The 27,194-nt window shown below is 49.8% G+C and overlaps 1 long non-coding RNA gene across 1 annotated transcript; it reads left to right on the plus strand.

Annotated features, from left to right (window-relative positions):
- The first annotated feature begins 2,998 nt into the window (after positions 1 to 2,998).
- LOC129052723 (uncharacterized) lies at positions 2,999 to 12,286 on the plus strand. The gene is made up of 3 exons (XR_008517865.2): positions 2,999 to 3,311; positions 10,923 to 11,094; positions 11,191 to 12,286. It is a non-coding gene; the product is annotated as an uncharacterized LOC129052723 (long non-coding RNA).
- Positions 12,287 to 27,194: the final 14,908 nt, after the last annotated feature.

Genomic DNA, 27,194 nt, shown 5'->3' on the forward strand with positions numbered 1-27,194 from the left:
GGGAGAATTCAGACTAGGTAGTTAACTTGGGTGACCTGGCTCGGGGGGTGGTCTGCAATGGGAGGAAGCAGTGGAGGAAGCCAAGGAGAAAGAAAAAAAGGAAGCAAAACTGTCAGCACTAAAGAAACACATAAGTGACATGACACTTATGCAGGTATATAAAATTACATATTTGGTGTCTTAGTTCGTTTGTATTGCTATAACAGAATACCAGAGACTAGGTAATTTATAAAGAAAAGAAATGCATTTGGCTCATGGTTCTGGGGACTGGAAAGTCCAAGATCAAGGAGCTACATCTGGAGGGCCTTCTTGTTGCATCACCCCCTGGCGAAAGGCAGAAGAGCAAAAAAGTATGTGCAAGAGAGAGACAGCAAGAGCCAGACTTACTTTTATAACAAATCCACTCTCACCATAATGAAGCCATTCCCCATGACAGTGATATTAATCTACTCATGAGAAGAGAGCCCTTATGACCTAATCACCTCTTAAAGGTCCCACCTCTCAACACTGTTACATTGAGGAGTAAGTTTTTAACACACGAATTTTGGGGGACACATTCAACCCCATAGCACATGACTAGTGTATAAAGGAATTAAACAAAATAAATATTTAAGAAAAAGAAAACCCTAATCTGATTGTACCTCCCCATGTGCTACCCCACACCCTTTCTTCGTTCTCCCTGGCCTAACTACATGCAATACTGACCCTGCTTCTTGTCACCCAGAACGTGTCATGGTTCCCTAACCAAACCCAGATTCCATCCCACTTCCGGGCCTTCACATGTGCTGTTCCCTCTGCCAGGGATGCCCCTTCTTGCTGCTATATACATCATGGCCTCTTTTTCAGGTTCCCTGAGAGATGTTTCTCAAGCCTGAAGACTAAGCATGAGCTGACACTGATGGGTGCCTACTGCATGCCAGGCATGAGGTGGGCTTCATCCTCACAGTGTCCTTGGGTTTCTCTGCTCTGCTCTGCTACCCAATATTTGTACCAAGCACAATCACCTCCATCCAATTTTGGCTCTTCTTCAGGAATCTTAGCTGCATTGATTCATTCCAGTTTACAGAGAAAGATACTGAGGTTGAGTGGCAAAATATAACACCCAAAATCACATAGTTAACGAGGCAGGATTTGAATCCAAGACTGATCTGAGGCCCGGCCCTCTCCTCCCTATTCCAGGCTGCTCTTGGAGAGGAAAAACAAGATGTGAATTGGATTCAGGTACTGCAGTTTGAGGATTAGTATCTCCCTTTCAGGTGAGTTCGTTGCTCAGACGCACACTCTGGAGTGAGGGATATGGATTGGAGCAGCTGTCACAGGGCCCTGATACAGTCAAGACCTCTCAGGCTTTCCAGCTGGAGAGACACCCTCGGCCCAGCTTCCAGCCTATGGTCATCGCCACTGCTCACCTAATATTTACCCAATATCATTATCATTAAACACCTTCTTCCTGATACCTTCTTGGCCCCCCTGCTTCCTACGTCAAACAAGTGCAAACATCACAGCCTCCAGGGCAGGTACATAAATCACCGGGTCTAGCAAAAGAACTATTATGTCCATCTCACCTCTGGGAGGCAGTGGCTGGGCCCTGCCAGGTTTTAACCAAATGTTCATATTTTGGGGCTCTGCCTGGGTATTTACACCAGAAGTTTCCCCCAGGGTTTGATGACAGAGGTTGCCTCAACACAGCCTTACCATTCAGAACCTCAGCAAAACAGGCAGGCCTAGGAGCCATAGGAGATAAAAGGATGTTGTAGTCCACTAACATCTCCAAGTGGGTGAGTGGTCCAAGCCCAGAAAGGGGGAGGACTTTGCCTGAGGCTGCATAGTAATTTAATCAAAAGAATTCACATTTCTCAATAACACAGGAGGTGTCTCCTCAACAACAAAAAGTCACCAGCACCATCATCATCATCACCATCACCATCATCCTCACCATTATCATCATCCTCCTCATCATTACCATCATCATCACCCTCATTCTCCTCTCCTCCTCACCAGCACCATCACCATCATCATCACCATCACTATTATCATCACCATCACCATCATCACCATCACCATCATCATCACCATCACCGTCATTATCAGCATCATCATCACTATCATCATCACCATCACCATCATTATCAGCATCATCATCATCATCATCGCCATCATCATCAGCATCATCATCATCAATATCACCATCATCATCATCATCATTGTATTGTAGCCACCCATCCTGGAGGCCATGGTGAGCCCTTAGCATGATGCTAAGTACTTCACGTGATCTCCCTTGGAACCTGACACACTTTGGCCATTCATCCACTCTCACCATTTCTGCCCCTTCAAATAAATCCTTCCTCCACTATTTGTCCATCATTTTTTTAACTTTCGGGGACACTTTTTTAATCTCGGTGTCATCTGAGGCAAGAACATCCATGAAAGTACTGGTAGAATGTGCTCATTCTATTTGTGTCCAATATACACTAGACTAAATACATGAAAGTGGAAAGTTTGCTCATGTCTTGCTCCTTCTGCTGATGAAATTCAGACCACCCCTTGGCAAATGCTGTGTCCTTTGGTTCAACCTTCAGGATGACCTTTCACATTTAGTAAACTGTACCCTTTCATGGACCAGAGGAACTGAGACTTGGAGGGGTAAAGTAGCTTGGTCAACCAGCCCTAGAGCAGCAGAGCCAGAATTCAGACTAGGGCTTGTGTGATGCCGAGACCTGGGTCAAAACTCCTCTTTCTGCTGACTCTTTAAGTCAAACGTGCCAGGAAACTTTTAGCTCTACTCAGCAACTAAAGAATAATAGAGGTGAAAGGGACCACCCAAATAGAAGTGCACCCATTGTACAGATGCAAAAACTGAAGCCCTGATGGCTAAAGTGTAAAATCTCAGGTGGGCCAAGATCCAGACCAGACTGAGGTGGCCCAGGAGGTAAACAATGAGCCCCTCTCACCCCTGGAAATTCTGGAATCACCATGACGCCCCTTTGGAATCTTGACCATCCCACCACGGACCTTGGCATGACCCATCTTCTACTGGGATGCTCCTCACCCCAATTTGCCCACCTCCATTCAACTTAAATGTACCCTCGGCCAGGCACAGTGGCTCATGCCTGTAATCCCAGCACTTTGGGAGGCCGAGGCGGGTGGATCACCTGAGGTCGGGAGTTCGAGACCCACCTGACCAAAATGGAGAAACCCCATCTCTACTAAAAATACAAAATTAGCTGGACATGGTGGTACACACCTGTAATCCCAGCTACTCGGGAGGCTGAGGCAGGAGAATCGCTTGAACCCAGGAGGCAGAGGTTGTGGTAAGCCGAGATCGTGCCATTGCACTCCAGCCTGGGCAACAAGAGTGAAACTCCGTCTCAAAAAATATGTATATACCCTCCTCTGCAAGACTTCCCTCTCCAGATAGGACTCCCTGCTTTTCTGTATCCCAGACTTCTTATTTTTTCACTTTATAGCTCTTCAACACAATTAATAATCATGACTTCATTGGTAGATTGACTTGATTAATGTCTCCCACTGAACTGTGAGCTCCAGGGGGGTAAGGGCCCTGTCTTCCCAGTGCCCTGCTGTTTACCAGAGCCAGGCACAAGGTCAGGGCTGAGTTAATATTTGTTGAATGAATAAATGTGTGAATGAAGGAAAATTTGCCTTGAGGGCTAGGACCTTTGTAAGACTTACCTAACTCTTAGCACCCAGCATAGTATATAACACTTAGGAGCTTTCATGAAAGTCTATAGGTAGAGGGAAGAGGAGGGGGGGAGGAAGAGAGACAGAAAAAGGAAAGGAAGAGGGAGGGAAGGATGGGAGAGCGAAAAGGAAGAAGGGAAGGAAAAAGAGAAGTAATGAACTTCCACATTTTAAAACAAGAAAGACTGAGGCCCAGAGAGGAAAAAGAGGTTCCAAGGGCACACAACAAGACAGCATCCAGGTCCCCAAGTGTCACAGCCTCTCGGTACAACCCCATTTGTCCACCTGCTCTCCCGTCTTTTGTGCACACACCAGGAAGGCCTGCACCGGCCTTGAGCTATGTGCTGGCAAGGGCATCCAGAGCTGGGGGAGGCACCAGGGCAGACAGCCAGCCCCCTTGCCGGGTCTGCCCAGGGGCTGGACCTCTCAGAAGCTGGGCGATTGCAAGCCAGAGGACTTCCAGTTCTCCCTCCTGTGAGCCACAAGGTCCCAGGAGGAAAGCAGTTGGGGAGATCAGCCCTTTTGTCACAGACAGTTGAATTCTGACCAATTTATCTGTCAGGATGGCACTTGCAGACCCGAATCCCAGAGCTTATGACGCTGTAGTCAAAATACGCTCCTGACACCTTTCCCATGTGAATTATGCCCGGCGTCCGTCCACAGGCAGGAGCTGCCATTGTCCTACTTTTGTCTCATTGCCCCAGCTGTCCTGAGCCTCAGAGTGGGAGCAACACACAAGCAGTGGCCAAGAGGGTCTTAACTCACTGTGGACAAATTTCTGCTCATCAGCTGCAGGAGGACTGGGCCCTGGGGTGATACCTGGTCATTCCCTGCTTGCTGGAGTCCTGGCAACCCCAGGCAAGAGTGCCTGCCAGGGCTGAGGACCCAGCATCCACGTCCAACAGGTAGCTCTGACCCAGAATTCAGCAGCATCTAGACAAGCAAAAGGAGCTGTGAGTCAAGGGATGAATCGGGCTCACCAGGAAACCAAGGCTGCCTGGGGCCCCTAGAGCCACATGGCTGGAGAGGGGACTACAGCAGCTGTCTTGGGGTTGGTGGCATTGAGGGGACTTGTTGTGGAGCAACCCAGGTGTGAGTTTCTGCATCTTCTGTTCTTTGCTTAATGCATTCATTCATTCCACCTGTCACTTACTCAGTCGGTCATTCCACCAGCCATTTATCATCAAGTCAGTCTATTCATTGGCCATGGGATACAACTGAGACTCAAACATTGGAGTCAAGCAGGTATCAGGCACAGCTCCTCACCTTTGGGAGACCCTGGGCCCTCCACTTCACCTCTCCATGCCTTGTCTTGCTTATCTGCAAAACAGGATAATAAGAGTTCCTACCTCACAGTATCAGTGGGGGCATTTAATGAGATGGTGACGGCACTGTTTAGCACAGGGTTCAGCAGGAAGCAGCTGGTGTCAGCCTTTACAGTTATCACTCATCCTATAATTTGGTGACAGGAAAAGAGCACCATCCTGAGAATAGAAGGCTTGAGATTTCAACTTGCTGGGTTCTGCTGGCCGGTTCGTTGGCTAATCTCTTATTAAAGGGTGTGATGGAGTGAGTAATTACTACACACAAGCCACTGAAGATTAATGGAGAGAGACTGGCAAACAAATAGATGTGGCAGGGCCTGTAGGTGGGCCTTGGGGTTGAAGGATGATCATGAAGGACCTCCTTGAGAAGGTGACTCCTAGACTGGATTTTCTAGAAAGAGTAGGAGTTTTCTTGAGAAATGGTGGGGAAGCTCATTCCAGGCAGTGAGGACAACACGGTTAAAATCTTGGAGGCCTGAAAGGCATACTGGAACATAAATAGTTCCAGATAACTGGAGCATGGGCCGTTCCCGGGGATGTAGAGGAAACAGCAGCTGCCTGATCAGAAAAGGCCTGAACAGCAAAGCTGAGAAGTAGTGACACCTTTCAGCATCGTGGCTCCTGGTGATCTGGTCATTGGTTCTAAGAGCCACCATTTCCTAAGTCTCACTTTGTGCCAAGTTATTTATCGACATTGCCTTCCCTAAACACACAGCCACTCTGAGAGATGATGGTTCTCATGACACCCTTTGGACAGGTGGGAAAACCAAGGCCCAGAGAATCAAAATATCTACCAAAAGCCAAACAGCTAGGGAACGGCAGAGCTGAGATTTGAACCCAGGTCCATGTATCTCCTCACTCAGGCCCCCCTCACACCTGCAGGCCAGTTGTGGAGAAGCAAAAGGGCTAGTGTGTGTGGGGTGTGCATGAGTGTGCACACACATCAGACAGGCATATGTGTATGTGCACGCATGAGCATCCACAAGTGTGTGGGCATGCCTACAGTGTGGATGTAGGAGGGTACAGTGTGTTTGGCAGTTTGGCACGCATGTGTATGCATAGGCATGTGTCTCTACTGGGTGTGCTTGCATGTGTTGGTGCAAATGTGCCCATGCACTAAGGCTAGGTATATGCCTAGTCACTCATGGGTGTGACTGGGTGCATCCCTGAGCACATATGTATGGCTTTGTGTGTGCACATGTGGATACATGTGGGCATGACTGCAGCATGTACACATACGTGTACAAGTATGCACATGGCCTGTGGCTGGGTATAAGCATGAACATATGTGTAACTGTGTACAGTCCCTCCTCCACATATGTGCATGTGTGAATACATGTGGGCATGCCAAAAGCATGTGCACATGCATGTGTAGGCATGAACATGTACTACCAAGTACATGTTCATATACATGCACCATATACAGGTGCAGGCATTTCCAGAAGGGTGTGGGACCCCCTGCGTGTGCATCTCCTGCCATCCCCAGGCAGCCTCAGCCACAACCCACAGACAGAAGCCACAAAACAAAATTCTCGTTTTCTCTCAAAGCTTCTCAAGCTTATGGCCCAACACTTGTCAATACCAGGAAGACCAGAATACTATCAGGTAGTGATTTTCCTATTAAAAAAAAAACAGCTACACAAATCAGGCCAATGCTGTGGTCACCACAGCCTCAGGATTAAACATACATGGTGGCTTGTTTCAGCATAAATCGCAACCTTTCACTTGGGCCAGGCTGGGGGGAACCATGTTACGTAAGTGCAGCCTCAAGTGGTGGCTCCTGTCATGGTTCATGTCAGGCCTGAGACAACAGCCCTGCTCAGCATGTCCCTAAGAGGCTGGACGAAGGTGGGTGAACCACTTCCAGTTCTCCTGCCATGCTGGCCTCAGAACAGATGAAGGGAGGGACTGGAGGGAGGAAGGGCCCTGTGTTTATCTTTCAGCCCTGTTGCCTGCTGCTGAGTGTCTTTGGGCAGTTCACTCAACCTCTCTGTGCCTTAGTCTCTGTTCTGCAAAACGGGAATATTGATCATACCTCCTTGGGATGTTGTGGTATTCAATGAGATAACGAGGCAAGGGCCTGGCTCTGCAAAGGCCCAGAGTAGGAGCACAGTCCCTGTCCTCTGCTGTTGTTGCTGCCAAGGAAACTAGCCAAGATCTGGAAGGAAAGCCCCACCTTGGGGAGAGGAACCGCCTGGCTGGCTTAACCAATCCCAATTCCCTAGAACCTATGTATCTCTCAGGCAAGGGAAGGGGGACATGTTACTGGATGGCCCAATCAGCTCTGGTTCTATGCTGCCTAGAGTCTGTGGACAGGATAGATGGCCCAAGGAGTCACACTAGCCATGCCCCTGCCTCTGTGTGCTCCTGAACCCATCACAGAGGTGGATCCTGCACAGCATAGGGTGATGTGTAAGTGATGCCAGAATCCCAGGCCCTTCTCTTCATCTCCCTAAACCTCAGTTTCCCCATCTGTAAAATGGGGATTATAAATGTACCTGCCTCCAAGGACTGCTGTCTGGATTCAGTAAGATAATCCACGAAACACACTCAACATAAGGCCTGCCACAGGCACAGCGTTCAGAGAATGCCTGCTCGTTATCATTATTATTTTTGCCTGTGTCCTTCATGAATGTAATTCCATTTGCTGTTCCTTTGAATTGCATGCCATTCTTCCTTATCCTCCTCTCCCATCTTATCTGTAGCTTGCAGCTTCCACAGCCCCACTGGTCAAGCTGGGTCTAGAGCCAAATGCTGCAGAGGTTACCTGGAGGCATCAGTGACAGTCAAACTCTCAGATCCCAAGCTGCACCCAGAGACAGGGACCCACAAAGTTCAGGGGCAGCTGGGAGGGCTCCGTGCTGGGTACGGTGGCTCATCCCTCTAATCCCAGCACTTTGGGAGGCTGAGGTGGGTGGATCACTTGAGGTCAGGATTTTGAAGCCAGCCCCGCCAACATGACAAAACTCCATCTCTATAAAAAATACAAAAATTAGCCAGCCATGGTGGTGTTCACCTGTAGTCTAAGCTACTCAGGAGGCTGAGGCAGGAGAATCACTTGAACCTGGAAGCTGAGGTTTCAGTGAGCTGAGATGGTGCCACTGCACTCCAGCCTGGGCAACAGAGCGAGACTCTGTCTCAAAAAATAAATAATAAATAAATTTTAAAAAGGAACAAGTGACTCGTGAACAGAGCTGAAAGGAAGCCATGATTGGCTCTGCCTGGTATCCAGACCACACCCCTCATGGTGCCTTGCAAATTAATATTTTTTAAAATATAGTCATTTTCCCCTCACAACCCAATTTCCCTGCCTTGCAAGCATTAAAAGCTGCACTTTGGTCAAAGTGAGCATGGAAAAGACACCTGTGTACTTGTCACCCTAGGACCCCTCTCCTTGGTTAAGAATATAGATCAGAAGGCACAGAAAGCCAAAGAGCCAGGGCTGGCCACTCCCCTTCTCCCGGGAAAGCCCTGAGTATCAGGCACCTTTTCCCCCGCCACCACCTCCCCTCAGACTGTGGGCCCAGGAGCCACGGCTTGCTGCACCCCCATCTCTTTCCCACTCATCTTCCTCCTAACACAGACTCCCTGTCTTTCCTCTTCTGCCTGCACCTTCTTCTTTTACTTCTCACCTAGAGCCTCGTGGATATTTTACAAAAGTTCTGTTTCTTCCTCTAAGACTCTTTCAATCAAGGATGCCAAGATGTAACTCTATTTCTCTCTCTTCCTCCTCTAAATCCTCTCCTCTCACCTCTCTGTCTCATCTCTCCCTTCTTACTCTTCTCCTTTACCACATTTCTGGCCATGGATTCCAGCCAGGCCTTCCCAAATCCAAGGCCTGTTCCTTCCCAGACAGCCCTAGGTTCAAATCCCACCTCCTCTTCTTCACAGCTATACTCCTTAGGCAGATGACCTCATTTCTCTGTACCTCCTCCCCTGTAAACTGAAGATAATAAAAGTCTCTACTTTGTAGGATTGCTGAGATAATTTAATGAGAAAATGCATGTAAATAAACATTTAGCACTGTACCTGTGCAGAGTGGGCATGCAATACACGTTCACAGCCATAGTTGTTGCTGCTGGTTCTCTGGCTATTATTGTTACTATTACCCTGGGGCATGAAAAAATCTGAGAAGGGTGATCCGGAAGATGGAATGGCATGAGTAAAAGCCCCTGAAGTATAATGTAACATAGCCCATATGGTGGATTTGGGGAAACGGGCCATCAAGGGAGGAAAACAGGGCCCTCAGAACTCATAGGAATTTTCATAATATCTTTAGACTCAAAGTCCCCACTGTGGTGGGAAAGGATTGGTTCCCCCTGGGAACTACTGCAACATCCCCATAAATCACAGCCAGTTAAATGGAGCCAGCAGAGTCAGGAATTCCTTCCCCATCCTCCTAATTTCCACGAAGCGGCCTCCCAGGCCCCCTCCTCAATGTAGTGCTCAGATTCCAGTGCTGAGAATGGTGAGGCCTAGCCAGCTCTGGAATGCAGACTGTGGAGAGCTGGGATCCTTCCAGAGCCGAATGTCTGATCCTCCTCACCTCCTGCCTCATACAGAAGAACCAGAAGTCTCAAGCACAGCCACCCAGAAAGACTGATTTCCCTCTCATAGTCTCTCCTATTCCCAGCAAACAGCCCTCCATGGGCCCTGCTCATCTCTTGCTCAAGAATTTATCATGGCTGCCCAGTGGCTGCCAGCTATAATCCAACTCCTCGCTCTGACATTCAAGGCTCTTCACAGTGGGCCTCTGCTTTTCCATGTCCTTTCCTCAAGCCTCCACCTTCTCACAACCCACAGGCTGCCTACTTTAGCCACACCAGACAATCCAGTCTTCCCCAAATGCCTTCCAGTCTTTCCACGTTGAGGCCATCTGCACATGGCGTTCCCTCTGCCTGGAATCCCATTCACTTTCTCTTTCTCTCTGGAAAACTCCTATTAATCCTTCAGGATGCACTTCAAATGGTCCTTCTTAGTAAAACTGACCTGGAGTCAGTCCTCCCTGCTCTGTGTGTGTCAGCACCTAATTCATACAACTGTGGACACATGCACACACACACACACACACACACACACACACGCACCTATGTCATTACCTAAATATCACGGCAAAGCAAGCCCCTTGGAAATCATCTAGTCCTAGTCCTACTTTTTAGTGACAGAATCCTGTGTTCAAACAAAATTTTGAAATGGAATTCCAAAGTATAAAATGGATAAATGTAGATTGGATCCATTTGAACTGCAATGAGAGAACTGCAAGAGATGATATTCTTTGCATCAAAAGTTACAGAAATTCAACTGGAAGTTGCTGAAGCCAAAAAAAAAAAAGGAATTTATGGGCTCATATAACAGGAAAGCTCAAGACATCAGGTAGAGCTGGATTCAGGAGTTGAAACAATGACATTGGGAATCTGCCTTGTATCTTGGCTCTCCTCACCTTTGCACTGGCTTCATTCTCAGACATTCTCTTCCCAAATCATGACCTAGATGGCCTCCAAAGCTGTAGCCTTCCATCCTCCTTGCTCAGCCACCCCCAAAGGAAAGAGTCTCATTCTAGACAGTTCCAGCAATGATGCTAGGGAAAAGGTTCATCAGCTCTGATTGCCCAGGCTTGAGTCATGTGATTGTTCCAAGCCAATCACAGTTACCAGGGCAATGAACTAATCTCATGGGTCACTCCTGAGTCCTATGGCACCCTCTGGAGTCAGAGGTGAAATAATCCCTCCAGAACCACATGGACTAATGACAAGGAAAGAGCGATTCCCTAAGGTAAAATCAGGGTGAAAGCACCCAAAAAGGGAATCTTGGTGGGTCCCCAAAACTGATGCCCCCTCCACTGAAACCTCACCCCACCTGCCTCTCTTTTAGCCCTCATGACATTTTCTGAATCCCTAGGGCTCTGCAGAACATGGCTTGAAAACTACTCATCTGGTCCTGTTTTATAGAAGAAAAGTGAAGGCCCAGAGAGGGAAAGTGTCTCCCCAAAAGTCACACAGCACACTCTATCATCAAGCTCCCAATTCCTTGAAAGTGCCTATGCCTCCTTGATGAGTCTCCTTCCCACTGGGTCCGTAGCATCTCCGTTCCCAGGTATGGCTGAAAGGATTTGTCAGTTGTCAGCTTGCTTGTCTAACTAAATTAATGTTTTACATTTCTCTTCCAGTTTGCAAACTTTTTAAAAATTAATCCCATCATTTCAACAAGTGTAACAACTAAATTATCATCTTTACATGATTAAGGAGCCTGCCGCATCTTCTCTTGGCAAACACTGCATGCACATAATTTTACTAAATGTAATAAACCAACCATAGAACTATTAATTTTGCCATGGTATTCATAACAATTAGAAACGCATGAACCTTAAAATGATAAAAACTGAATGGAATACTGAAATTGTAGGAAATCCCCAAATCCTCTCGCTGCAGGCTGAAGACGATGTCATGAGATGCAGATTAAGGTCGAGAAACAGAAATTGGATGTCATTTGCCTCTTAGCTCCATTGTAATACACCCAGAATAAGATAGACCAAGATGAGAGCACTTGGCTCACTCAATGAAGCTTTCCCCTAAATCTAGACATCTGTGAGGAACAAAGCATCAGGAAAAACTCTCTGTCTTTTCAGAGCTTGAGGAGCCTCTAAAAGTGTCTAGTCCTGGAATAACAAATACATGGCAAAAGTACCACCATTCCACTTCCCACACCTGTGGCAGACATTATTAATTTATCACAGCACTCTTTCCTGCTGAGTTCAGACAGCTTGACAGTCTCAACACAGACCTCCAAGACAGGCACTACCAATCAATCATGAGGTGATCTTATTTGCCATTCTAGATTTAGCCCAATCTTGCAAGTTTGCAGGAAGAGAAACTTGGCTGCAGAGAGGGAAATGACTTGCTCAAAGTCAAATAGAGATTCAGAGCAGAGTCGAAGGTAGAAGTTGGGATGCTGTGGCTTTATTACAACAGACCAGGAGGCCGCACAGTCACCAACAGACTGTTTTTCTCTCAACCTCTTAAAGAGGAAGCCCACTCTACAGACTCCTAGCAGGTCAAATACCCTCATGACACTCTCTCCTTTTCCTCCTCCCAGCATTTTTTAATCAAATTTACCTAGGTCTTTTCTTTTCTGCATTAATGGTGGAACAACACACTGCTGGAACTTTCCTAGAGAAGAATTTGGCAGCTTGTATCAAATGCCTTAAACATCAATTCTCTTGCTTAAAATATATATATAATTTATCTCAAAAACATAACGGACAAATGCCCAAAAAGAATGTTCATCATGGTAATGGAAAGAATAAAATAAAACACAGCCTAGTAATTTATTTTAAACATTATAAAATAAAATTTGTATTAACACAAAAGATGTTGACAGTATTTTTTAGTAAGAAATACAATTTTTCAAATGGTATGTGCAGTTTGGTGTCATTTTTGTAAAGAATAAATATTGACAGACATATACATATCCAGGGTTGCCATACACAGTTGCTCAGGCTGTGAAACGGATTACTATAGCCACTCAAAATTTGATATGTATGGTGGCTTCTGGGGTCAGGGAATGCAAAAACCCTGCATATGGCTTAGAAGAATTGAAAGGTTATTTACCAAAATAGTAATAGTGGCTATGGGAGAGTACAGAGGGTGAGTGTGTAATTATTGCCCTAATTTTCTAGCATTTCTATAATGAACATGGCTCACTTGCTTAAACATAAAATAGTAGCCCTTTCAAAGCACTTTCCTGATTATAATCTACTTATTACATATCCTGGCTTACTCAATTACATATCCTGGCTTACTTTGGGGGGTGTGTGTGTGTGTGTGTGTGTGTGTGTGTGTGTCTGTGTCTGTGTGTGTGTGTGTGTCTGTGTCTGTGTCTGTGTGTGTGTGTGTGTCTGTGTGTGTGTTATGATATTAACCAAGAGTTGATGGAGGACTTATGAGTGCCAGGCACTGTGCTAGGGATGCAGTCCCAGCCTTTATGAGTTTCAAATCTAATGAGACCCCAGGAAGGCATCCTTTGGGATGTTCTGTAAGGTATATTAAGGAAAGCTGGGCCTTCCCGATAGACCAGGCATCTGGGGGAAGATACTGTGCCTTGTCAATATCCTTAGATCACAGAACTGAGATGCCCATACACACTGCAATGGAAGCTGGGGCCAGCTAGTTTCTAGCATGCAGCGGCAGTGAGAACATTGAGCCTCAGTCTCCAGAAGATCCATGACACTCAGAATTTAATCCCTGAGATCTTTGAAGCCAGAGCACCTGGATTTGAATCCAGATAACCGAACCTCCACTTCCTCATCTGTGAAATGGACAGAATCACAGATCCTTAACTCATGAAGTTTAAAAGAAGTAAGACTCACAATGCACAATGCCTGGCTTAGAGGCAATGTTCAGTTGATGGTAGAGATTATTATGTATTGTTATGATGATCATATCTGAGCCTGAGATGATGAAGGGTCTAGACAGAAGCCCCATCCAGCCCTTCAGGACACAGCTGGAACAGGATCAGAAAGAAAGAAATTTTCCAAGCTGGAGATCTCCAGTTGTCCTGGCCATGGACAACAAGGCTGGCCCAGAGGACCGGGGCAGCTGCTGGCAAGAAAAGTGACATACAGCTTTGTCAGGTTCACTTCTCTTTGTTCCCCCATCTCTGCTTCAGGTCCCCAAGCATTCAGCCCCAGGTTTTTTTCTCTGTAGACGACAGCTTGTTTCCTCTGGGGAAACTGCAATCTGTGTGTCTACAACACCCACCGCCCTTTAAGTAAAATGGAGATGATCTGAACGGGTCTGAGAATTGGCGACTCCCTTCCTTGGCCTCCACATGCTTTCTTCTAGGCCAAGAATCTCCCAGTTTCCCCTGAGAATGAATCACAAGCCTATTTCTGAATAAACAGAGCTGGACTCAGAGTTGGAAGTCCTGGCTTTCAAGCCCAGCTCTGCTATGTGACTAAGCAAGTTCCCCCATCGTGGGTCTCAGTTTTCCACCTGTAAATGGAGGATTAGATACAAAGTCTCTTTTTCTTTTTTTGAAACAGAATCTCACTCCATCACCCAGGCTTGGGTGCGGTGGCGCAATCTCGCAATCTCGGCTCACTGTAACCTCTGCCTCCCAAGTTCAAGCCATTCTGGTGCCTCAGCCTCCTAAGTAGCTGGAATTACAGGTGCGCACCACGCCCAGCTAATTTTTGTATCTTGAGTAGAAACGAGGTCTCACCATGTTGGCCAGGCTGGTCTCGAACTCCTGACCTCAAGTGATCCGCCTGCCTCAGCGTCCCAAAGTGTTGGGATTACAGGCATGAGCCACTGCGCTCGGCCTGCTAGATAGGATGTTTCTACAGGTTCTTTCAGCTTTGACAGTCTTACTGACATTGCACCAGTTGTGACTTCAGACAAGCCTTGGTGTTTGATGTCTCCCTCCCTGCATCCTGGAGTCATTTCCTTTTCAAGCCTCAGTGCCTTTGCACAAACCACTGCACCTTTCAAAGTATGCCTTTCCCAGGTAGGGCTCCCTTCCCTGTCGCCTAAACAAAACTCAAACCACTTTAGCCTGACAATCTTCCCTGAACAACCATGTGCTCACAGCTCCCAGATGGCAAGCCTGTTTTACCCCCAGCCCTGAAGACCACCTCCCCACAGCTGGACCCCATGATACCCCTGTGCTGAATGTCCAGACCCCTGGAACCCACCAAGTGCCTTGTCAAGCCCCAGTGCTTGAGACCACCTCTTCTTAGGACTTGATTGACCAAGAAGATGAAGTCATTCACTCATTCAATGAGCATGCACCCAGCCTCCGGGATGTGTTAAGGTCTCTGAGGGATGCTAGAAATGCAAAAGTGAGTGAAGCCCAGACTCTGTCGCCAAGGAATCACAGCCTGGGGCAGGAGAGCAACAGGAAAGCAGATCATTTCAATGTATTGTGGCTTTCCAGGCAGAAAGGGCATGAGGTTGCAGGTTTGAGGTATGAGAGAGAAGGGAACATTCAAGGAGACCGAAGGTGGTTTGGTCTTGAGAGAGGTGAGATATCCGGAGGTGGGCAGGGCTGGGGTGGGCGGGGCCTGGAGGGTAGGGAGGGGCTATTTGTGGGCGGGGCCTGGGAGGTGTGGCTGGCAGTGGACGGGATCAGGTCCTGTAGATCCTCATGGGCTTTAGTGAGAAGCTGGGGCCCAAGAACCCGTGGAAGGACTTTAAGCAGGGTGTAATCTGCGTTTGGAAGAGGTACCTCTGGCTACTGGGTGGAAGATAAGTTGCAGGAGCAAGAATGGACTTAGGGAGGCCATTGTAGTCACTGAGGGGAGAGAAGATGGTGGTCTTAATGGAGTGGCGGCAGTAGGGTGGGGAGGGGCAGGACAGATTCAAAAGAGATGTAGGTGGAAGAATCTTAAGGCTTTGAGGTGGTCGTGACTGTGGGTAAGGGGGAGAAGAGTCGAGGGGGACTCCAGGAAAGACTGAGGTGGCCCTGCTATGTGTGAGACAACCCCAGAGGAGAGCCAGGTAGGTGACGGTGAGCTCAGTTTGGGACGTGGTGAGTTCTAGATATCAAGTGCCCACAGCTAAACACATAACCAATGTTCCAATAGAAAAACGGAAAAATTGAAAATCACATTGGTCAGATGACCCAGTAAATAAAGGACCAGAGAATTGACATTTGCAGCAGAGAAGAGGTCAGGAGGTGTGAAATGCAGGTCCCCAAAGCAGCTGTTGAAGCCCAGAAAACTAGCCAGGATGCCCTCATTTACCCAGAGACTGCTGCCGTTCAGAAGACACAGTGGCCCAAGAACCAGAAGACCTGGGCAGCGTTGGGCCAGCCACTGGCTGATTGTGTCAGCTCGGGCAAGTCCCTTAGCCCTCTGATCCTGGTGGGGTTGCTAGAAGGGTCAGAAATAAGACTGTGTAGGTGACAGCGAGCAAGACAGACAGACAGACAAACTTTCTCAATGGAAAAAATGAAAAATGCTGGGCAAATTGTGCCAGGTATGGGTATCAATTTTATAGCTTATCCCACAGTACCCAGACAGTGCCCCTGCCCAGCCAGTGCCCTAGACCAACAGCCCCCAGGCACCCAACTTGCTTGGCACTTCTCTATGAAGAGCCTCCTTGGCCTCCCTGATTCGATCCCTGAAGATGTCTTGAGTCTGCATTTGCTGAGGAATTGGAGGAAAATCAACGTGAACAATGTAGTCAAAACAGTGTCGGCAGGCGTCGCGCCGGGCCGGGAGTGAACATTGCCGGGGACTCGATTGTGCCCCTTGTCTAGCAGTTTGTTCTCAAAAGTGAGCTCTAGCCTCACTGCGAACCCAGTAAGTCTTTCAGCTTGACTGGAAACTTCACATTTTTCCTCTTTAGAAAAATGTCACCGACATTCCTCTGTTTCATTACTCTTGGTTGTGGCTGCTCTGGCCGTAGGGAAATTGCTCAGAGGGGAAGCTGCCTATACCAGCCACCACGGCCAGACCAGGGCCCAGCTGGCTGTGGTCCCAGGCTCCTGCTGGACGTGGCCTTCGCTTGCCTTGCCTGTGACCCCCCTCCCTGGGCTGGCACTGCCTCAGCTCACAGGCTGCAGTCCCCAGAAGCTGCCCCACTCCTGCCTCCCCATAGCAGGCCCGGCAGGTGGTCCCCCTTGCCTCCCCTCCCCTCGGGCCTCCTTGCCATTAGACCGGGTACCCTCAGCCAGGCCCTGACCGTATCTCACCACGTCTGTCTCTCTCTGTTTCCCCCTTTTATGTCTCTATCTCTTTCCCCTTCTTTCTGCACTTTTCTGTCTTTTTTGTATCTCTGTTTTTTCATTCATCTCTCCATTTAGGTTATCAGCAAATATTTATTGAGCACCTATTTGACAGGCTCTGTTCCAGAATCCAGGGATATAGCAGTGAGTAAGACAAGGTCCCAGAACTAATGAGGCAGACAGTAAACAAAGAAGCAAACAGACGCATGCAGATTGTATTTTATAAAGCTGGCCACAACGATATCTTTTGCCTCTTATGTTCAAGAGGTGGACCCCTTATCCCCATTCTTTTGAAACTGGGCAAGCCTTTATGACTGCCTGACAAACTGAGTATTTTACTTCCAAGGCTGGATCATAACAATGTCATGTACTTCCACTTTATGCTCTCAGCCTCATGCTCTGAGGAAGCCCAAGCAGCTCATGGAGAGGCTCACATGGAGGGGAAGGGGAGCTCCCAGCCAGCATTCAACTTGTCAATAACAGAAGTGAACCATCTTGGCAGGGGATCTTCCAGTCTCCAATCAAGCCCCCAGCCCACACTGCTTGGAACAGAGAAGCCATCCATGCTGAGCCCTATTCAAATTATAGATTAATGAGCCAAATAAATGGTTGTTGCTGTTTTAAGCCACTAAGTTATGGGGTAGTTTGCTACACAGCAATGAATAACTGGAACAGCATACGAAATAGGCATAGTAATGAGTGCTAAAAAGTGCTAGAGTGCTAGAAAAATCAAGGCTGGGCGCGGTGGCTCACGCCTGTAATCCCAGCACTTTGGGAGGCTGAGGCAGCCGGATCATGAGGTCAGGGGTTCGAGACCATCCTGGCTAACACAGTGAAACCCTGCCTCTACTAAAAACAAAAAAAAATTAGCCAGGCGTGGTGGCGGGTGCCTGTAATCCCAGCTACTCAGGAGGCTGAGGCAGGAGAATTTCTTGAACCTGGGAAGCGGAGGTTGCAGTGAGCCGAGATAGCGCCATTACATTCCAGCCTGGGCAACAGTGCGAGACTCCATCACAAAAAAAGAAGAAAAAGAAAAAAAAAGAAAAAGAAAAAAAAGAAAAATCAAGCCAGGTGAGGAGGTAAGGGCAGTAAAGCAGGGAGGTAGCCACCTACTCCTGCCTTAGGCTTGAGATTATTGGATTAATCACCAACCCCCTGGACATGCTGGGAAGAAGAAGTCTTAGAGACAGTCCCTCTCCCAGGGTGGGAATTCCAACCACAAGGCCCCCCAGCCGCTGTTTGTATACTTCCAGTGATGGAGAGGTCATTCCCTGCCCAGGCAGCCCTACTGAACAGCTCTGGCTATGAGAACAGGCTCCCTGCACGCCCTCTGGGGCCATGTGGACACATGACCGGAACACGTGTCTCCTAACCACCTCTAGCCTCTCCTGCATCCATGGTGGTCCTTACAGAAGGGGCCAGCTGGACTGCTGGGACACTATGAACGTATTCAGGAGAAGGATGGTGTCACAGCCAGGGAAAACATCTGTCATCATCTAAGGATGGGGATTCATGAGGACACAGTGGCAGAGTGTCTGCAGAATAGGACACTTACAATTGGTGAGCCTAAACCACCAAACCTCTGAAATTGTAGGCAAAATTGTATTCCCATAAGCTTTGCTGAGGAAATAGTCCACCAAGAAGGCCCTGACCTTCACCCCAACCCACTCCAAAATGTTAACGATCCCTGGAATAAAGCATAGGTTTTGAAGTCACAAAGACCTGAGTTTCAGTCTTGCTGTGTGATCCTAGGCAAGTCGCTGCCCCTGTCTGAGCCCCAAAGTCAAAGCAACACAGACGTGTTGGTCGCCTCTAACAGCTTGTCCAAACTTCCCTGGTTCAGATGCCCTCAACATGATTTCTGTCCTAGTCACACTTCCTCTTTGTGATCATCTATTTAGTATTTTCCCTAAATTGACCTCCTTCTTTTACTTAAAAACAACTTATCTATTGAGTAAATAAATAAGGACATTTATTTTAAAAACTTTTTATCATCACCTTCAATGGGAAACTAGCTCTGCATGTCATAGATATAAAAGAACCATTAAAATGAAGACAAAACAACATCACCAGCTTAGAGATATCCTCTGCTGCCCTCCCCACTCCACCACCAGGTTTTACAAAGGCAGATTAGCAAGCTTTGGAGAGAAGTGTTAAGATACATTAGCACCCAATGGAGACTTTCTCCCATGTTATAAGAAGGTTGATGGAGGCCAAGGCGGGCAGATCACAAGGTCAGGAGATCGAGACCATCCTGGCTAACACGGTGAAACCCCATCTCTACTAAAAATACAAAAAAATTAGCTGGGCGTGGCAGCGTTCACCTGTAGTCCCAGCTGCTGGGGAGGCTGAGGCAGGAGAATGGCGTGAACCTGGGAGGCGGAGCTTGCAGTGAGCCAAGATCGCACCACGCACTCCAGCCTGGGGAACAGAGCAAGACTCCGTCTCAAAAAAAAAAAAAAAAAAAAGAAGGTTGATGGAGAACCACTTTCTCGCTGCCTGATTTGGGCTGTTAATACCCTCTGTGTCAACAGCAGGTGATCCAGCCCTTGGAAAGACCTGAGGTCCTGACCTACAGTGGCCGAGGCAAGGAGGGGGTGATCTAAGGGGTCCCTATGCTCACACACCCAACAATGGCTTTTGACCCAAGGCCCCCACTGGATAGTCAGCAAGAGGCCACAAAAACACAGATACCAAGAATGAGAGGCCCTTGAGCTGGCTTCTGGGAGGACAGATTGGGAATGTCTCGCCTTGTGGGCCACCGTGGCCTCACAGACAGGAGACATCAACCAGCATGGCAGCAGCTGGGCCCCAGAAGAACAATGGGGGAGAGGGGGCTTGGGAACAGGTGCAAGCCCTGGGGCACAGCAGGGGTACCCCCATTTTCCTGGGGGGAACTTGCAAGCAAAATGCACACAATACGGGCCTGGACTCTTTTCAGCTTCTTTGCTAACAGGTTGTGTGTCCCTGAGTGAGTGGCCTTAGCACATTGAATCTCAGGTTCTTCACTGTGCCTCAGTTTCCCCTCTATAGAGAGCCTATTTCTCCATCATGCACAGTAAGCACTGTCCCTAGGGCCCAACAATACTTTTAGGAGCTTTAAAAATGTTTTAATTTATTTAAGAATCAGAAGCAAAAAGACTTTTTGATGGAAATGTTTTCATATACAAAATTAATGTTTTCATTTTTACACCCAGTCATGAAATATAATTTTTAATATTTTTAATCCAGAAAGGGGCCCAGGAAAGCCATCATGTGGCCTCTATAAAGTGGGGAAGATAAAAAATATTTGCATGGAGGCTGGGCACAGTGGCTCACAGCTGTAATCCCAGCACTTTGGGAGGCCGAGGTGAGCAGATCGCTTGAGGTCAGGAGTTTGAGACCAGCCTGGCCAATATGGTGAAACCTCGTCTCTACTAAAAATACAAAAATTAGCTGCGCATGGTGGCGGGTGCCTATGGTCCCAGCTACTCGGGAGGCTGAGGCTGGAGAATCACTTGAACCCAGGAGGCAGAGGTTGCAGTGAGCCGAAATCATGCCACTGCACTCCAGCCTGGGCAACAGAGCAACAGATCAAGACTCCATTTCAAAATATATGTGTGTGTGTGTGTGTGTGTGTGTGTGTGTGTGGAAAGCTCAGCCTGCCCCCAGCATCAGGTGTGTGTGTGTGTGCGTGGAAAGCTCAGCCTGCACCCAGCATCAGGGGTGTGTGTGTGTGTGCACGCACGCATGGAAAGCTCAGCCTGCACCCAGCATGAGGTGTGTGTGCCTGTGTGTGTGTGTGTGTGTGTGTGTGTGTGTGGGTGTGTGTGGAAAGCTCAGCCTGCACCCAGCATCAGGGGTGTGTGCGTGTGTGTGTGTGTGTGCGTGGAAAGCTCAGCCTGCACCCAGCATCAGGGGTGTGTGTGCGCGCGCATGGAAAGCTCAGCCTGCACCCAGCATGAGTTCAACAAATGCTCTTAGCATTTTGTTGGTGTTGACCTCAGAGGAAGGAGCACTGGTTTAGGAATCAGGAAACAGATAGTGTTCTGGGCTCTGTCCCGCTCTGTGTAACTTCTGGAAGCTGTCTCCTTGCCGCCCTCAGTTTCACCAGTGGTACAGTGACAGCCTTGGAGCTGGGGGTCTCCTTCTGGCTCGGATCTCTGCCTTTCCACCTGGGGAAGCAATGAAACCTTGCACCCCCTCCTGGGGCAAGTGAGCTGGCAATGCGCTGGCCCACTCTGAAAAATCATCTCATCTAAGCATTACAGGTTCAGACAATAACTGTGGCTTCTCTAGTGCTTTTTTGTTGTTGTTTTGTTTATTTTTATAATTCCCCGATGTTTGATTAGGCCCAGCCCCAGCTCATAATGTTTTCCCTGGACTGTCTCTGATCCCCCTGCTTCCAGCACCAGGTTTCCCTATAGGAACTGGTAAAGCATCTTCGAGGGGGTAGATGGACATAGCCTGGGGTAGAGGAGGCACCTGATGGAGCCAGAGTTTGCAGGGTGTAATTACAACTAACACTTCCCGAGCACCTACTCTGTGCCAGATGCTGTTCCATCTGGAACACTTGAGAGGTAGGTCTGGGACCTTCTTCAGCTCACAGTGTGGCAGGTAAGGCAGATATAGAGTGAGTGCATGGGGCTGTAGGGAGGGGAGTGGGAGGGGAGCAAGAAAACGCCCCAAGGAGGCAAGTTCAGATGGGTCAGCAAAAGTTTCTCCTAAAAATAAAGTGATGTCTAAGCTGAGCCGACACAGATGAGAGACTGCTAGGAGGAGAGAGGAGGGAAGGGCCTATTAGGTAGATGGGATAGAGTATGCGAAGATTGAGGTGCCTTCCAACCCAATGAAGGAGGTCATCCCCATTTTACAGGTGAAGAAACTGAGGCTCAGGGAGGTCTCAGAGCTGAGGAGCAGCGGCGGTATAACTTACACCCAAGCCTGCCTGGTTCCAAAGCGTGTTCGTAATTCTTAGGCGATACTATTCCTCCCTAGCCCCCAGCTCCTGCACCCTGCATTCCCCATCCTTCCTGGCTTCCCTGCAGGAAGATCTCAGAACCTAACAGGGAGCTCTGGGAGTGGTTTTAGGGACTCCATAGAGGCTGTCACCTCCGTGGAAAAGTAACTGCCAGTACCTCAAATTCCACCATCTGAGCTATGATGGCCCGTCACCTGCACATGTGCCTCCCCCAGCGGGAATAGAGGCCTGGGTGCCTGGGGTGGGCAGTGTGCCTGTCACACGGAACCCAGGTGTGGAAACTGAGGCTCAGACAGCTGAAGCGCTTTGCCCCAGGCCAGTGGCCAGGGAAAGGGGCGTGGAGTTCCCAAAGGCTAAGTTCCTAAGCCCCAGCCCTGTCTGTGGGCACGACACCCCCTCCTCGGCCCCTCAACCCGGGCCCCAGCCCCCTCCCATCCCTTCCCCCAGGACAATGGGGCCTTTCACAACCAGACAAAGGGAAAAGTTTAAAAGGCGAGAATTATATTTCCACCGGCGAAGGGGGAGGGGCAGGGAGTGGGGGTGGGGGGCGGGGGAGGGACTACTGTGGCTGCAGAAACCAGAAACCGGCTGGTGTGTATTTATTCATGTCTGACACAACACAATTTGATTTTCCACATAAAAGATCAAATAATATTTCAGTTACAGTTAATTACACACCCCAAAAGCACATCAAAGGATGGTCCGCGTCCACCCAGCCCATGCTTTGCAGTTCTGCATGCGCCTAGATTTCACGCCCGGCTTCTCCGTGTCTGCGGCCCAGCGGCTCCTGCATTCACTCCCACAGGGCCCTTTGAGGCTGGGACCCAGGGCCCAGGGTGCCTCCTGGGTCTTCCAGGACACTCCCCGTCCCCACTTGATGCCTTGTCTCCCCACCAAAATAGTAGTCCTGGAGTCTCATTCCAGCCCATGTCTTCTCCTGAAGGGAACCTTTCTCCAGTAGGCAGAAAAGGAAGGAAGGTGGGCAGCATTATCGCATTTGTTATATGGGGAAACTAAGGCCTGGAATGATGCAGTGACTTACCCAAGCTCATACAGCCTGAAAGCCAGCGAGGAGCCCTCCCTTCCTTGTTCAAAAAAGGTTCTGGGTCATTTTTATGTCGTTTAAAGGGAAGCCCAAAAATCACATAAGAGAGATGATTTCTGCATTGTGTTTGTTGAATGAATAAATGATTGGATAAAAGAGTGAAGGACTGAGAAAATAAATGTGAAGCAGGAAGGGAGGGGAGGAAAGAAGGAAGGAAGGGAGGGAGGGAAGAAGGGAGGAAGGGAGGAAGGGAGGAAGGGAGGAAAGGAGGAAGGAAGGAAGGAAGGAAAGAATTTGGTTCTGCCTCAAGCATGTCAGCAGAGGCATATTTTTCTCATGGGAGCTCTGCTGCCTGGCAAGCCACAGTGTAAACAACTTTGGGGGTACAGGGACAAGTCCTAAGCAGGGGTGACACCTCTGAAGCGTGACCTTGGAGGGAATCACTGGACTTCTCAGAGCCTTAACCCGTCCCGCACTGCGTCTCACGCGAGATTAACCCGTCCCGCACTGCCTCTCACGCGAGATTAACCCGTCCCACACTGCGTCTCACCTGAGATTAACCCGTCCCGCACTGCGTCGCACGCGAGATTAACCCGTCCCGCACTGCGTCTCACGCGAGATTAACCCGTCCCGCACTGCGTCTCACCTGCGATTAACCCGTCCCGCACTGCGTCTCACGCGAGATTAACCCGTCCCGCACTGCGTCTCACGCGAGATTAGCCCGTCCCGCACTGCGTCTCACGCGAGATTAGCCCGTCCCGCACTGCGTCTCACGCGAGATTAACCCGTCCCGCACTGCGTCTCACGCGAGATTAACCCGTCCCGCACTGCGTCTCACCTGAGAACACTCAGGTGTGCACATGGTTGAGAAAATTCCAAAAAGACTTTTGAATTCTGGAGTTGGAGATCTTAAAATCAAAATATTTGTGAAATAAACTTGAAGAACCTGAAGGTAATGGGATCTTAAAAATAATCAAATCAGAAAATTCAAGAGCAAGAATCCCCATGGTGTCTTCTCCATTAAGTGAGTCGTGAGGCCCAGAGAGGGTGTGTGTGACCCTGAGATCACCCAGCAGGCAAGGCTGGGTTTCCCAGGGGCAGGCTGAGGTGGAGTCCAGTGTGTCCCCTAATCCCAGGCCCTGGCAGAGCTGCTGGTGTCCCGCTCTTCTTTGAACTGGCAGTTTGCATGGTGCAAGAGGGGGATACCATTGGGCTGGGTTAGACTCCAAGTTTGTCAGAGGCTGAGAGGGCTCAGCTGACCTTGGGGTGCAAGGAGGATCATGAATACACCCCCTGTTGTGTCACGATGCCAGAAATCCCACGTCAGAGCTGCCTGCCTTCAGGAAGAGGCTTTGAAGTGCCCTGGGAAGAGTCTGTCACCTGCTGCTCCCCAGTGGCAAGAGTTCTCTGAGACCCCTGGAGAAATGGGGTGCAGTGACAAGGGCTGGGAGCCCCAAGAAAAGGGGACTTGGATCTGCTCAGATGCTAGCTTCGCCAGAGGGTAGACCCCCAAATGCAGCTTCTCTTTCTCCCCACCCCAGATCCTGAGAGAACCCTGAGTGTGGAGCTGGAAGTGGGTTTAAGCCAGGGGTCACCATGCACCAGCTGAGACAGGCAGGGTCAGCTGCTGTTCCCCTCCGAGCCTCCATTTCCTTTCTGTGGGCTCACAACTGTGGCAGGCTCAAAGGAAGCGGCCTCACTGGTGAAGTTTCCCTGCTGTGGGCACTGGAGGGAGTTGGGGACTGCAGAAAGGCTGGCAGGGGCCAGGCTGGGAGCAGGGGGCATGGGGAGGACAGTAGCTATTCTAGGTCCCTCTCCCTCCCCCAACCCCCCGGCACCCATGCACCCCGAGGCCTAGGCAGCAAACGACCATCCTGTTTGCCAGGCAAAGATGTTTCCTGTGCAGGCCGCAGCCAGGCTGAACCTGCCCAGTGCCCACCGCAAGCCCTCCCCAGAAGCCCCCACTCCTCAGCCGCCTGGGGACAAAGCTCAGCACACCCCACCTGGCTCCCACTGCACCCCACAACCACCCCATCCCCCCAGCCTCAGTTCCCTGTTTCACAGCCAGAGTCAAAATACTCTGACCTCAAAAGACTGAGCCGATGAGTAAATTAGATCAACCGTGTAAGGCTTGCTACATGGTAGGCTCTCGATAGACTTTTGTGGGAGGAGCGGAGGATACTTCTCCCCATTTCTGCCACATGGAGGGGAGATTCGTAGCCATGAAAGATGATGGCTGCTGCCATTGTCATGTTTAGGCTGTCATTATGAGCACCCAGCACGTTGAGACACTCAATGGGTGCTCTGGGGTGTTTGCAACCTTGTCCCTGGGGATCTTTTTCTTTCCTTGAGGGTGAGCTATGCATTCTCTACCTCTGTGCCGTGTGTGTAGTCTATGCTTCAGAATGGTTATTGAAGGCATAGGTGTGGGTGGATGGATAAACGGATGGAGGGACAGCGGAGTGAATGGTTGGGTAGTTGGAAAGAACAATAGGTTGATGAGTAGACAGAATTTGAAAGGAGAGAAACCAAGAGTGAAAAAGTACTCTTTTGCCATAAGACTCGGGAGTCCTAGATTCAAGTTTACCACCTCAACTTAATCCGCTGTGCACCAGAGAGGTTCACCCTCTCTGACCGTTTCCTCATTTGTCAAGCGAGCATGGTAACAGCTCTGTCAGCTCCCTGGGAGATCTGGAAGATTCCTCCCAGCCTGGTGGGAATTACTTCTAGGCCGTAAAGAGCTCTGTCCTGGGCAGGTGGTAGCCAGTCCTGAGTCTCTTGGGGAGGCAGGCAGGGCAGATGAGCCCTGGGGCAGAGGGGGTGCGGCCTGGCAGGTGACCGAGGCGCTGACGGCTGCCACCCTAGCAGGTTCTAATCTTGTATGGCCTCCCCAGTGGGCAGCAGCTCTCGCTCTAGTAAAATTTTACAGTCTCTGAGAGCAGGCAGAGAACTGCCAGCCACCACTTGCTGAAGATTTATGGCCGGCCTCCCTGCCCTGGTCCGGGCTTCTCTGCCTAACTCATGCCAAAGCTGAGTGAGGTCACTGGGCTTGGCCAGAGAGACCTGAGCCCACCCCTCTGGGGGGCAGGGGGAAAAGAGTCGAATCAGGAGGGATAGATGCCAACTTCGTGGTTAAAGTCAGAGTGGAGGCTGGCTGAAAGACTTGGACCTGAAGAGCATTTGCTTGGCGAGGTTGTGACAGAGACTGAATCACACCCTGCATTAGGTTTCAGAAGTGCCCATTACCTGGGGTCTTCTTGGGGAAAGCCAGGGAATGTGGCCAAAGCAGCCACATTGTCTCTTTCAGTCCCTGAGCACACCCGTTCCCTCCCACCACAGGGCCTTTGCACATCCTGTTTTCTCTGTCAGGTGCACCTTCTCCCCCAGTTGATTCACAGAGCTAACCGGGAGGCATGTGAAGATCTCACACTTGTAGACACGTGGGCGCATGTTGCATAAATACATGTGTGTGTTCATGGCACATGTACCTGGCACACACATGGGCATGGGAAGAGGCCTGGCATGATCTCACCTACAAGAAAACCAGAGGACTGTCATGGAGGAGTGGGGGAAGGCGGTGTTCATGTGTTGAGGGCTGTGCGTGGCCACACGTGGGCTGGGGTGGGGGTGGAGTTCGCATTGCTGAGACCAGCAGAGAGGAAAAAAGAGAAGAGATGGAGAACCCGGAGATGGAGATAAGGAAGCTGGAGAAAGCCGGAGGGGCTGAGAGAGACCCTTGGAGACCGGGGTGGGTGGGGGGGAGGGAAGGAGGGGCTCCCGTCCCCGCCCCCCTGCCCCAGGCCTGCTCCACCGTCCTGGAGACCCCCTGACTTCCGAGGGCTGCGCTCTCATCGCACGGCGGCCGGCGGCATGGTCAGCACCCGTCAGGCTGATTTACTGGCGCTCACCGCCCGCCGCGCGCCGGCAATCAGCCGCCGCCGCCAGATCTATTATTGATGAACTTTCCGAGGCCCGCTAATTAACTGCGCGCACCCACGGCGGGCGCCGTGGCGGTGGCGGCTGAAATACGGGCCTGGACGTCCCAGCCAATGTCATGGGCGCCGCGCCCCCGGGATGGTCCCGAGAAGAGGGGCGGGATCTCAGCCGTCGGCTCAGTCCCTGCACCGTCTCCCCCACCACCCCACCCCGGGATGGGAGCCCAGCGGGCTCTAGGAGGGCCCCCTAGCCGCCCCATGTGTGGCCTTGAGCAAGTGGCTTAACCTCTCTGGGCCTCAGGCACAGATCATCCCTGCTCCCTGCAAAGCCCTGCGCACTCCCTGCAAACCTTGGCAGGCAGCGGGTGGCAGAAACCTCCAGTGTCTGGCCCATCCATGGAGCTGGATTCCAGTCTCGATTCTGCCACTTCCCGGCTGTGTAGGAATTTGACCTCTGGGAGCTCCAGTTTCCTCATCTAGAAAACTGGAATAACGAAATCTGG

Source organism: Pongo abelii, chromosome 23 (assembly GCF_028885655.2).
Source record: "Pongo abelii isolate AG06213 chromosome 23, NHGRI_mPonAbe1-v2.0_pri, whole genome shotgun sequence".
In the NCBI taxonomy this organism is placed as follows: Eukaryota; Metazoa; Chordata; class Mammalia; order Primates; family Hominidae; genus Pongo; species Pongo abelii.